This window comes from Seriola dumerili, unplaced genomic scaffold (genome assembly GCF_002260705.1).
Source record: "Seriola dumerili isolate Sdu_G_001 unplaced genomic scaffold, Sdu_1.0 BDQW01000089.1, whole genome shotgun sequence".
Classification (NCBI taxonomy): domain Eukaryota; kingdom Metazoa; phylum Chordata; class Actinopteri; order Carangiformes; family Carangidae; genus Seriola; species Seriola dumerili.
Window position 1 is genome coordinate 985575 of NW_019174344.1, and position 14467 is coordinate 1000041.

At 40.1% G+C, this 14467-nt stretch overlaps 1 protein-coding gene across 2 annotated transcripts in view; it reads left to right on the top strand.

Annotated features, from left to right (window-relative positions):
* Positions 1 to 2190: 2190 nt before the first annotated feature.
* The window catches only part of LOC111222114 (sodium-coupled neutral amino acid transporter 3-like), a 37848-nt gene continuing 25571 nt past the window's right edge, over positions 2191 to 14467 (top strand). For both annotated transcript variants that reach the window (XM_022745688.1, XM_022745689.1), the window contains exon 1: positions 2191 to 2322. The gene's annotated coding sequence lies outside the window, so the exon portion shown is untranslated. The remainder of the gene's footprint in view (positions 2323 to 14467) is intronic.

Sequence of the window (14467 nt, forward strand, 5' to 3'; positions counted from 1 at the left end):
ATTAAAATAAATGATGTATACCTGGCAGCAATACAAAGGTACAACGTGTCATCTCCATACAAAAACAGAAAGAATGCAGACAGCCAAAATTAGTTTTATTTTACCTTTTCTGCTCCTTTCAGTGGAAGTTCTTTGTATCCAAAATGAAGACTGCATGTTGTTAGGGATGACTGTGGAACAGCCCTGGGGATGAAATGTAGGTCTGCCAGTTGGTCTGCCAGTACGGTCTAGACACTAAAATAACTCAAAAACTACTGGATAGATTACGATGAAATTTTTTTACATACATTCATGGTGCCCAAGGTATGAATAGTAATCATCTCCTGACCTTTTCAGCTAGCACCATCATCTGGTAAAATTTCTTTGTCCAATACTTGGATTTAAATAAAAATCAAGACATTCCCACCAGTTGTTTTTGGTGCTATTTAGCAAACGTTAGCATGCTGTCACGCTAAAACAAATATGGTTAACATGTTAACATGTTGTGTATTTCATTTCATCCTCCACTGTTTTTAGAGTGTCACCAATTTCAGTGCAGTTACTTGAATGAATTAGCTCATGTACCGGCCCAGTCTGTAGACGTATACCCTGGCATATGATTCATGAGCTAAAATACATTAATTGCTACCACACTTTGTGAGTGATTTAGTATCTCTGCTCGGTGGTCATCTAACTTGTGCTGCAGACCTTTGTTACACCCAGTTTCTATGGATACACCTTGCAGTGCACTGCTCTTTGCAGTCAGAAAGTCCTCTGGAGCGCTGCACATGCATCACCTTTTTAAACTGACAGATGAGGCAAGGCTTGGCTCATACACACCATTAAAAGAAGAGCAGGGGGAGTTCATACAGCTGAATGAAAATGCTGTGCCTCCAGAACCAGTTGCCAGATGTCCTTCGCATTTACCCTCTCCTCTTCATTAGTTGACAGCGCTTAAATTAGCACACTAACGTGTTATTTGTGAATAGAGGAAAACCAGGGGACAGTGTTCTGGAATTAAACTGCAGATTAAAGCGCATGCCTTCATGCACTTGAGATTCTATGAACTATAGCATACATCTGTTGAGCTCCTCTGCTGACCTCTGGGATGCACAAGCCTCTTTCTCAGCATCTCTAGCCCTTTCCTCTATGGGTAGCCATTCCCCACTGGGTCAACCTCAAGAGAAGATGCTGAGCTTATCTGTCCCAGATGGTTAAATGTCCCCTGCTTTCCACAAGGTCAGGTTTGCTGTGACAGCTTTAAAGGAAACTGTGGTTGCTGGTTAAGAGCCTTGTATTTGTGGGAGAGAACTGAATCTAGCAGCTCCCAATTTCAAATAAATGGGGGGAAGATACATAATAAATAGAACTGCAAATACAGGTAAAGTGTATAGTTGTGTGTGTGTTGGGTAATGACCTACAAAAATGAGCTATGGGAAATGTGTGTTTGGCTCTATTTGTCACCCCCCATGAATGCGCACAGGTAATTCTACTGCAGGTATGTGTCTTCCTCGGTGCACACGAGCTAGAAGAGAGAAAAGAAACGATCCCCGGAGCGCTGTGACATCAAAACGCGCTGCCGCTGATGACCTAGAAATGAAGCTTGCGTATCCATGTGCGTAAGCAACAGTGGGCTTTGGTGGCACATGGCTCTGGCAGCTGTTTACGTTGTTGATTGCGTGTTATGAAAAAACACTTCGGCTGTATTGCTTTTTCTTAAAGGTCCGCGTTAGTTATTTTAGGTCTATTTTTGGAACCATTCTAAGGGGAATAAAAAAAAGAGAAGAAAAGCATGCAAGGCGTGTGTTTGAGTGGTCTCCTCGCGGTCATTCACTGCCTCATTGTCTGATAATGCGCGCTCAAGCACGACGATAAATCCATGAACATGAAATATACCCCGACACCATCACCGTGTGAAATAGCAGTTACATTGCCCGCGTTGTGGAAAGCAGCGGAAACGACCTTTTAACCGGGTTATGATATCAATCTAACGCCAGTCATCATTCCCAAAACGATTAAAAAGGCGCGTGCCAAAGAAGAGGGCTCTCGTGTCCCTGCGCGGCGAGCTCGGGCTTCGCAGCAGAACATACAACAATGATTTGATTGGAGTCGCCGTGCGTGAGGTGCGGTAGGCGGAACCCGGGAACTCTTAACATCCCACTTTTGAGAAGATTACGAGGACAGTTCACAGGGAAACACATGACATTAACGCCGTTTGGAAGGAAGGCGGACGGACGTAGCGGGGCAGAGGCAGGACGAGACGACACGGCAGCCGAGCACTGAGCGGAGGCAAGGTCTGTGTGGAGCTATCTGGAGTTGGAGGAGGACACTGGTACTTCTCTGGTAAGGCACTGAAAACGTTATAACATTCATGTGTAGCCCTTGTAACGCATTTAAACTCATTATTTTCTTGTAGCCTATATGTATAGCTATATAATATTTTATAGATACGTGGAGCTAAATAGTATAATTAATTTTAATAAAAAACAAAACGACGCTCTTTGTACGTGTAGCCTATGTGCAGCATCAGTCTGCTTGCCAAGTCCGTGTGTAACATTTACCAATCTTGAGTTAGCTAAATGTAAGGTAAAAGGCAGTCGAGATATCGCGTGGTTGTGTCATTTAAGCGACATGAAAGGTCCTCGGTCCAGCTGTAGAGAGAGATGACATTACAAACGTGTCACACTTGGTCCTCATATGTAGCTTGGTACCCTACTATTGAGATTCAGTGCCCCCTACTTTGGATTACACAGCCTCCTTTTGTTAAGTACTTTCTTTCTTGGGGCTTATGTGAAAATCTGCAGGAATGATTTTGTGCACAACTGGATAAATCTTTACTCTGTACCCGAGAGGATAACTGAGTGAAGCCTCTGATTAAAACAGTTATCCCAGTTGTCACCCTCCTCACTACCATGATCAAGTGGCGTGGCTTAGTAAGCTCAAGCTTGACCATTGGAGGGACTTGCTAGAAGCTCCTCCATGACCCTGTTGACTCCTACACCCTTCTCAGTGCACCACTGCTGCTTAATGTGTGTTTTTTTTCATTTAATTTTTTAAATGGCCACTGTATACTTTAAACCCAAACAAACTCTATCCTGTGCAGGTATATTTTTGAGGGCTAGGAATGGCATTGTAAAGCCTGTTTGAAACATTCAGTGGCTACCATGCATGGATTTTGCAGATTCTCTACACAGCTTAATTTTTGGATTGCCTGTCATATTTTTAAGTCGTGCAGGCGGAGCATTCACAGCTGGCTCACACCACGTCACAGCTTGGCTACAGGTGCCATCTGGTCTTCCTGTTTGGTGATCTTGCCTATTCTGAGGGATATATTCAAGCTTTTGATTAGATGCTGACTGAAAGGGGTAAAGCATCTGCATTACTTTTGGTCTGATTCAAGGCAATACATTTAAGTACTGTCTTTTCTAACATGCACATACTTAACCAGATTTCTCACAAAGGCACACTGTAATGGTCCATATGCATCCATAGAATCACATTTAACAAATGTATTTATCCATCCTGCTAGGCTAGGTGCAAAAAACTGGACAACAGTGTAGTTTTTGGAGTCACCTGCAGCAGACAAAGTCCCCAGTCATTCTCTCTTCCAACGATGAGTCACCTCAAGGGCTTGTGGGCAGCAGGTGAGACTGTGACTGCTGGACTTGACAGGCTGGAGCAGACGAGAGCTCATGTCTGGCCCGCTTGGCCTCTGCTGTTAGAATTGACTGCCCCTCTGTATGGCTTGTCATTGGCTTCTCCTGTCTCTTCTCTTCTTCACTATTGGATCAGACATAGACACAGAAATTCACTAAGTTCCTGTAAAATTAGATTAAAGCTCTTTGTCTTCGTAAAATATATATTCTCATCCAGCTGCATTATTGGTTTACCTTTGCAGGAATGAAAAAAAAACTTAACAAGTTTGTTCAGTCTTAGGGTGCAACATAGTTCAGTGTGAGAATAAAGGAGCACCCTGCTGTGTCTTTGTCGATGGAATGAAACTATGAAGGGACATGAGCCTGTCTGGCATTAAAGTATTGCAGGGATTTGATTTTGGTCTTTAAAAATGTAAACTGAAGTATTTGATCAACCCAGTGGTTCTCAAGTTTCCTCTAGCATGCCCCTCTTCAGAATCCAAAAAACCTCAGCCCCCCCACTCCCACCCACACCCCATAATTTCTATCAATCATTAACAATAATAGGGGAGATAACTAATAAAAAGGATCCATGTTGAATTATAGTGAAATAAAGGTCAGCACGATAGCATCAATTAACTCTTGTTGGTTTGTTTTCCCTACATAACTCATACTCATTCAACTTAGTTTCACTAATACTTTTCCCCTGGTCATCCACGCCCGCTTGCATTGGCTCTTTGCCTCCCCAGGGGGAGCCTACCCTCCAATTTGAGAACCATTGACTAAACCCTTTTCTCTCTCTAGGTACAAAAAGACAATGCTGTATTTGCAGAGTGAAAGACATATAAAAGCTGAAAAGGATTGGATAATGATGTGATGTGTTTTGTGCACATGTTCTGTAGCTTTAGCTCTCAACCGTGTGTTTACATACAGTACAATACTGACTTCAGTCTGGTACTTTCTAGACATAAGGTATATACTGTATCGCTTTGAGGGCAAACAGGTGCTTATGTTTTTACTAGTCATATTGCAGTATTTCTACACTTTCTAAGTGCAGACTGGCTTAATGAACAACTCGTGCTATTTGAGGATGTACTGATGGATATCATAGATGAACTGCAGCTTGCATAAGGTCAAACTACTCGGGATAAATGCCAGCCTGTTGGTCAGGTGGGCTCTAAGTAGGAGTAAATTATTATACCAGGGCTGTAACCATGAAGTATTTGGGGGACAAAATTACACTTATGGAAACAGCTGCCTGTTTAACATTGGCATGCATGTCCTGGCCGAAGTGAAGTGTTATTATTGGTTATACTGATGTTGCAATAATTGACCCATAAGTGTCCCATGAACAACTGATGGCAACATTAACGGATCCTATTCATGCAATGCTAGCAAGTGCATGGAACGTATGCTAACAAGTTAACGTTCTGATGGGAATTTAGCATAATATTGAAAGACAACCATTAACCATTCAGAAAAATATAATTTTTACAACACTTTACAAAAATATTACATATCATATTAGATTCGAGTTTTGCACTGTACAGTGTTTGACACTGATTTTACCTACCCCCAGCAGTCAAGCAACGGCTTCTGCTGGGATACGGCACTCCATAATAATAGAACCAGCAGTAATAATGATGCCAATCTGTTAAGTTGTGATTATAATTACAGACAGTGGTGCGTGGTTGCCTGTTGTAGTATAGCAATTTTTTATTTCTATTTTTATGTTGAAATATTGGGGGAGACATTTTGAGCATATTGGAATATGGGGTAATGCATCAACCCTCAGTATTATAATTACGGCACTGTATTATACCCTTGACACTATCCTGTCCAGTAATCAGCAGTAGATGGAGAAGAGGCTCAAATCCATGTCTTATGGGAACAGCTGCCTGTTTAATTGAAACTTTATATTGGCTGAAATCCATGCCCTATATTATCTGGGTCTGACTGCATGTATAACAAGACTAGGTCAAAACCTAGCACATGTCTGGACCACCTCGTAAGCTATTTGGATTCTGCCTAGTGTCAGTCAGTTTCAGCCTATTATCTGTTTGTCTCTCTCCTACTCTCTGTGCTCACACATACAGTATTATGATAGAGATGAATTTCCAATAAAGCTGTTCTTTTTTACATGTTTTTTTCTGTTCCCATTGTCAGACAAGGGAACAAGTATGAAATAGTGACTGAAACTCGGACCATTAAGACTACATGTTAACTTCCAAGCTGCTGCTCTGCACTGCTAAAATCCTGATGTTATAACCGTGGTGTCGTCTGACAAAATCACCATTCACGTAACAACAATGGCTGTGCTGTCATTTTGGCTATATTTAATTGTAAAATAATGACTCAAAGGGAAAGTTAGAAGCAACAGAATATTTGGGTATTTTCACATATAATCTTTTTTAAATTAACCAAACTCAGTCCTGTTAAAGTGAACCAACAGAAAAGAGACTTTTTTTACGTTGTGAGTTCATTTGAAAGAGGACTCAGCTCTCATTATGGTCCACTTCAACTCTGATGGAGCCTCAGTCCTCTTTCTGTTCACACTACAGATATCAGACCTTTACTGCTTTGGATTATGGGTAGCTTTCACCTGGAACAAGGTGGCTGCACTTCTTTATTATCATTAACAAAGTACAACCTGATGAGAGAAAGAGTGTGTATGTGTGAGTGTGTGTGTGAGCGATAGAGAGAGAGAGAGAAGGGGGAGGTAGTACACAGTTGCCATTTGATGTGTTCATTGTATATCTGGAGAAGTACAGTAGTTATTTCCTCGGACCAAACTAATCTTCGTCCACCCGTCTTGCTGTTTTTACCAGCGGTCATGCTTGCATCTATATGATTTTTCATGTGTCTCAGTGCAACAGCATGTGATTTGTCATACAATGGCAAATGCGAAGCAAACCTGGAGTGCTTTGTGTTCACAATGCACAGGTTAAGCGAACCGCAACACAGACTTGAAGTGCACGTCAAGAGGTGGTTTCAGTCGATGACACTGCAGGCTGTAAACGCCCCCTAATAGAACCTGTTTGTGTCAATTCATTTTCAAAGAGCAGCGACCAATGGAAATCTCTTCCTCAGTCACATGGCATTCAGCTGACCAACAATGGAATTATGACCACTCGGTTAGTCAGTCAGTCAGTCAGTCAGTCAGTCAGTCAGTAAGTCCATGCTGTTGCAGTTTAGCCAGAAATATCTACTATTTTTTCTCTGTAATACAAAGCAATGTTAACTTGGAAGCACAGGATGCATATCTATGAGTTGTGAGCAAGCAGCAACCTCCAGGGCTGAAAAATGAAGCCAACACATAAGTGCCAAAAACCGCAGCTTCTCAAATGGCCACTAGAGGCTGGCTCCCAGAGTGAGTCAAACCCCATAGACTCTCATGTTAAAATGCCCAACTTTACAGCAAAAATAAACATGTTTATAGCCTTGTACAAAAAATGGTTTTGGTCTAATGTCCCCCTTCATGACCAACTTTAGGGGGTGAATGTTTTATGTAACTCACCCTTTTAAATTTTATTAAGGCTTAAAGTTCTGCATAATTGAGTGTGTGCTGGTTTGAGAATGAGCAGCCCACTATGATTTACAAAACTGCTCTTACAGAACCTATGGGTGACGTCAAGGAGGCTACGTCCATCTTTAAATACTGTTTATAGTTGTGAGCAGTTCAATAAAAACGTTTTACAGCTTGAGGAGGAATTATATAAAGTTTACAGTATTTAATGAGAAAAAAACAAAGACCACAGAAAAGAAGCCATAATTATGTGAAGCAGGATTTTGTTTTATTTGTATTCTAGACCTCAAGGTTGGTAACTACTGCCAAAGGGCATTTTTTTCACTTGCCCTCCTCATATGAAAGTCAGAGTATGGGGTTGGTATGAGTGTCTCTTGGTGCTCATAGTGCTTGATAGAATTGCAAAAGACGCTTCAGCCAGACAGATAGAAGAAAGGCCACCTCAGAAACCCCAAAGTCTGAATACATCATCGAGAGCTGCAGTTTTGGTCATTATCCATCGATGGGCTGTTGTATGGGATTTGACACCTAAATCTTACACTGATCTTTTTACAGAGGTTGCCTGTTCTGCTCAGGAGTTCTCTGTCAGTGGATTGAGATTTGGGCTTCTATGATGCTGTGGCATGTGATAGAGTCTAAGCAATATCCACCTTGGTGGTCACACACTGCGTCAAGTTGTACTTCCCACCGAATGAATGCATTTGCACCAGTGATGCAGTCTCTTTCTTTTTCTCTCCCCCCATGTGATGAGGAGGAAACAGGAGAGAGTCTGGTGGTAGATGCCAGGACAGGATGGTACTTTGTTTTGGGCACATGATTGAGAGAAGACAGAGCTGGCATTGAACAGTGCGGTGTTGAGGGAGGACTTTCTGGATGGGCGGCCGCTTAGCTGATTGCCTTGCATCCTGTACTATTGTTCAAAGTAATATACAACTGGCATACGGTTTCTTCATAGAGGCTCTGTCCTCAGCCGTGTCAGTGCTGTCCTGTATTTTCAGTCCATAGATAACATGCTTTTGGAGCTACAGTGCAAACTAACCACAGCTGACTCACTGGAAGAGATGAGATTGCCTTGTGCATTTTTACTGTTTTCTAATGTGTTATAGACAAATGATTAATTGACAAAATAGTGCAGATTAAAGATTAAATTGAAAATAATAGTTAGTTGCAGCCCTATTAAAGCTAGGTCTTAAATGTCTGTCCAGAGTCATGGACATTGTGAGGTCATATTAACAGTATAACTTGTATTTTTACCATTATTGAACAGTCTGATACACAAAGTATACCAGGAAAGAGTCGTGCTACATCTTAGTTAAATTTGATTTGAATGGATTTGCATTAAAAGATAGCCTGATAGCACAATGAAACATTTTGTTTCATTGTGTACCCCAACTAAGTAAAAACCGGGTTTCTCATTTATAACGTGTTTAAAGAAATACCTTAATTTCCACAACACCGGTACCAAAAGTACTGTATTTCATGATGTACTAGTTTGGAATGCAGTCACCACTCTATACTTTGTCCACCAGAGTGTATTAATAAGTCAACTTTTCAACTGTAAAATGTCCTTCCCATTATATTTTTTGGGTGCAGTTTAAATCAACAAATTTAAGATGACATTATCTAAAAGGTTAATTTGTGTTACATATTACAAGGAAGCTAATAAATGGTTGAAATATCGTTTTTTTTCTTAACTCTCAAATATCAATATCAATATTGGCCTAAAAAATCCTGTATCAGTCTGGCTATAGTTTCTATGGACGTTTTTATGTTTTTTTGTCACCATTGGAATTCATTGTATTTGCTGTGAATCCAAGCTGACTGCAGCTGCTGATCTCCATTAAGGAGCTGCAAACTTTAAAGTGAGAGATGTATTTTTGTAGAATGTCCCCTTAAAAGTGCATCAATGAATTTTTGGCCACAAGAGGGCAAGACATCGAAAGAAGCTGACATATACACAGCCACCATAGTATATCACTCATTTATTTATTTATTTTTTATCAATCTCCACCTTACAAAAGGAACTCACATTGGGTTCCTCAGCTCTGATGGCATGTTTAACCTGTTGCTAATTGCAGCCTACCCTGTTGATATCTTAATGACTTCTCTTATGTCACATTATCACCATCGATTGGACGGAATATTACAGGTTGGAACTTTAACCCTAATAATATCCTTTTTTTTTTTTTTTAAATGAGAGTGTAGGTATGCAAGTGTCTATTGGCTTGTGTGTGTGAGGTGTGTGGTGTGTACTGGTGCCTCTTCTTTGCTTTTAAATATAGTGATCCTTGTGTGTCAGCAATAAAAAAAATATTACATTTCCACCAGAGATCTTTTATTATCTTCAGCTTCCTAACCTGTCTGATCTGATCAGACACACTGATTGGCTAAAAGCAAGATCATCCTTTTGCAACTACAACCCAGGGGGATTGGAGATAGTCGAGTGTTTAGAGGCTGCACACACTCAAGGGAACTTTTATCAGCATAGCCACAGTCTAATTCATACAGCTAAACTGTGGTTCCACAGTGGTTTGGTTGGTTCCTCAAAGATACCTCAGCAGTAGATGACAAGGAAGGAAAGTATAAACCAGTTACTGTTTTGTCCTGGTCCTCCTGCAGTATCACTATTGAATTGGCAAGATACTCCAAATTAAACTGAATTTGATATTTTCATCCAGGAAAAGTGGCTGCTTTGCAAGCAAAAGGAAGTGGCACATGGCTTTGATTGCCTCAGTGACATGCTGGCCAATTAATACATAATACGCAGTCTTCACAGTTGTTTGTCAAATATGGTAGCATAACATGCTGCTTTAGCCTAAATCTGATAGAGCGAAAGGGCTACTATTGCATCTTTATCTCAGCAGTTTGGATTTTTATTAAATGAATGAATTCTAACTTTAATTATGCAACTTTCTGACTTTGACTTTTCAGTCCACTGTCATGATTACCTTCTGTAAGCGACAACACACAATCTGGCATCTTTAATAAAACACTTTGCTGTACAAGTGGTACACCAGTGTTCTGTATGTAAAACATGTTATACAGTAAACTACTTGTTAACAGTTCATTTGCAGTTTTGCCTATTAAACAGCTTAGCACAGTGTCACTGTGTTCTGCACAGAGGTGATGAAGGCAGCTTATGAGCCAGGGAGCCACAGGGCTGGGATCACTTTCAAATCGAGTGAATAATTTGTTCTAAATACACAACAGATGTGGGGCTGTACAGAATCTTATTAACCTCCCAACTATTTGAAGCAGCCCATCACAAGAGCATCATGGAACTGCGCATCCTTGCTGTAAACAGTATTTGTATCCACAGTGGCGATACCTTGACTGACTACCCTGTTTTAAATTTCTCAGTTTTGATTGGCTGCTTCTGTTTCAGGTAAAACAGTTTTTAGGTCTTCTCTGAAATCCCACCACGATACCGGAGTTGAGTCAACAAGTGACTTTAATTTACCATGCTTTTAGTCCCTAATTATAGGTGCATGCTGTACCTGGAAAAGTCTGTGTGTAATATTGTGCATCAAACATGCACAGCAGCTTGGAGTCGCAATTTGACTGTCATCCAAGACAAATGCAGATGTGCTTAATGGAGGAGTGTGCAAACAACAGGAGGAAGTCTGCTTGATGACAGATTCTGCCGGATTTGATAACCTTCACGCACTGTGCAAGGACCACTTTTAAATGGAAATATCTCCATTTAAAATCTACATCTTTAAAGAGAAAAACACAGGTGTATTAAAAAAAACAATGAACTTGGCTAATGGACCGTAGTGATTTAACTCTTCTGATTTGCAATGTACATTTTGATCGAGTTACTTTGGGAGTCAAAGGACACATCAGCCATGTCAGTGGCTGCTACCAGAACCTCCTCTGAGCCATTTTCTCTGCCTGCATCAGCATCATCTGTTCCACCTTTTGCTTTGGATCACTTTTTTTTTGTTGTGTTTTACTATTTACTATGTACTTTTACAATGTCATTCCATCTCTTTTTCATTCCTTGGAAGCTTGTTTAAATATTCTAGTTGCATGAATTAAAAAAAATATAACAGCCCAAGTTTCTTACTGCATATTAAAGACATGCAACTTGGTCTCATTTTGTTAATTTAGATGATAATTATGCGCAATTTTATGGCTCAGCACTCTGCATTTTCATGTATGTAAATCTGACCCCAAATATCATATTGGTTACTTTATGATATTACCATTCACCTCTTGTTTTGTCCCCTTAAACATTCCCCAAACTAGCTTATATCACATCACTTGCCATGCCTGCATTTTTTTAACGCTCATTGGGAGCACTTTATGTATGGTTAGGTTATGTTTTTGCTCTTCTGTCCCTTCCTGTCTGTGTGATGTCCAGTATTAGAGTTGAGCCAGAGTGACAGAAAGTCATGTGTGATTCTATTAATAAGTCACATTTTGAGTGAGTCATCACACTGGTGCTCCAATGTAAGTGTGTCGCATAAAACTAAAAACAATCCACACTGCCTCATGCCTGACTCGTGCGGTCACTCTGTGGGCAGAAACCCATTTCCCAAATCTATAGCATGTCAGTCAGGTCAAGAGATAACATGTTGGACACTTGGCCTCTTTCAGTCTTTCATAGGAAATACACAAAACTGAGTCAAATTTTAAGTAGTCCTAAAGTGGCAGTATGCTGGAAAACAAAAATAGTTTTTGGATTTTGTCTGTAGAGTTCTGCTACCAAAGGCAACCCAATCAATTCTGATAATGTTACTGTTCAAGCTGTTTTGTTGAGTAGACTGTCGGTGGGTCGGATTCGGGTTTGATTATTTTCAAATGCACCTTATTTTTGTCTCTGATTGTGCGAATCAGATGCTTCTCATTTCTGTGGATAATGATCTATAATTGATAAAATAAAGTAATATATAGGGTCAAGTTTGTGTCTCAAAATGTGGCAGTGTACTAGGCTGGTTCAGTCAGCTGGGATGTTAAACTAAGAATTGAACATGACCCATTCCTGTTCCCTTGAAGGAGCCATTTGTATGTTTTGCTATTGCTACATAGCCAACACATTAACAACTATTTACTGACCAGTCTAGAAGAAAAGTTCAGCATCAAGTTATCATGCTAACCAGCTAGCTCCAGCCCAGTCGGACCGTTTTGTCACTTATAATGCAGAGTCACTGGAGCGTCCAGTCTGCCTTGAAAAACTTGCGCTGCTTAGAGGGTTTATTATAACCTCTTATATTGTAAATTCAAAGATGGCTGAAAGTCTAGGCAAATCTGGTAAGTAAACAGCTATTAATGCTAATGTTTGCTATGTAGCAATAAAAAAAATTGAAAATAGCTCCTTTAATGGAGAAATCAATTTTAGTGATGATATTTAAAGGCTAGTAAAGCATCTAGCTGGCTCTCTTCACTGTTTCACTGTTTAACCTTAGCCCTGGAAAAATTGCCACAACCCGCCTTTTTCATTAGAGCTGGGTGAAGCACAATGGAAACCAATCAACCAGTTTGGTAAGACTGACTAACCATAGAACAATTGTCCCCAATGTGTTTTAAGTCATAAAGTTGTAATTCCAGTTTCACAAAACAAGATAACACCCCTCTTAAGTACTTTTTGCACTTTCTCTACTGTTCTCAAATCGTTTATCATAAGTAAATAATAAGAGACTGTCAATGATTTTGCATTATTTGGGTGTTATTTGAAATTAGGCTGGCATTAAACATGTATGTGACTGACTATAGATGGACTGCACATCATAAGGCGTTATGTGGGGATGTTTATGCGGAGCCAGATGATTATTTCATTTACAGTGTGCCATGCAATTCCCCAATCCATACAGTACTTACACATGTCAGCACCCATCCACTTATACAGAATTGTAGGTTACTGAATCATCTGAGAAGGTTCGAGGGCAAATTATTGCAATCTTCTTTTTTTTTTTGCTTTGAGCACTCAGAATAATCCTTACTAGAGACTCTGTCTGAAACACTTGACTTGCTGTGAGATAATACCTTCCACCTGATAGTGGATATTTGAATACACTGCTAAGCAGAGACCACAATCCTGCATCATTTTAGTCTCTGATGTGTTCATTTCACAGCAGTGTATAGGAATCTCTGGAGATGAGGAGCATCTAAGAAGCTGACATACAAATCTCTTAGTCAGAAGTTAATCTCTTATTCTCCCTGCTGGCTAATCACAGTGGTACTTAGGGTCTGCAGCAGAGGGGAGGTGGGGGTGTCTAGAATGAGGGGGAGAAAGAGAGGGAGGAAGATGGCAGGATCATTCTATAAGGAAAGAGAAACGGGGCACAGAGGCCTGTGGGCCAAGTGGCATCTAGTGAGAGAGACTTGAACACAGTTAAAGGAGAATATTCCTCAATTGCGAATGTTGCATTGTGGAAAATGTTTATTTTTCCCCACTGAAAGATAAATGTCTAACAGAAATAAAAACTCTCAAAACCAGTCAGCAGAGCCTGATGAGACATCACTAATCTGTGATTTGCAGAATACATACGACATAGAATTTACTGTATCCTGTATTTTTCCCTCTTGTACTCAATTCCCATTTCTTTTGAAGATCCCACACACTCATAGTAACACACACATGTGTGAGTACAGGACTTTTCATTAATCTCTTTCATTCTCACTCACTGCTAGGCATAAAACATTATTTAGTCATTTTCACTAAGAAGCAGCGTAAGGGATTACAATACATTATAGTTACTAATCCCACTAACATGCCGCTACTTTCTCATTTTGGGGTGTTGGCTTGTTCAGTACCGAGAGGTTTATGTGAGGACTGATAACAACAGATTGGTCTGGGACATGCTGCTGCAGGGACTTAAAGCGCGATTGTATTGGTCAAGTAACTTGACCAACAAAATTCTCAACATAGAAACACCTCCTGGATATCTACACGTTTGTGTAACAGCCATTAGTTTTAATTACTTCAGCATTATTTCTGAGATATTCAGATTTTGCCATCAGTTTGGTATTGTGTATAAAAAATACAATATCCTCAGATACTCATCCTGTCATACATTCATTATTGTGTTTCCCAGTCCATCCTCTGTTAAACTCTTTAACGCATATAAATCTGCTAGATAAATAATATAAGATATTAGTGAAGTTCTACAGCAAGTGTAACTGTACACTGGTCTCAGTTACAGATTTTTCTAATGATGATAATGATATTTTCTGCCTGTAGCTATTTGGGACGTTTCATTCATTCAACAACAGCATGATGTTTTCCCATTATTACACCTCATATGTCTGTCTGTGTGTGTGTGTGTGTGTGTGTGTGTGTGTGTGTGTGTGTGTGTGTTATCAAGTGTGTTTATGTGCATGC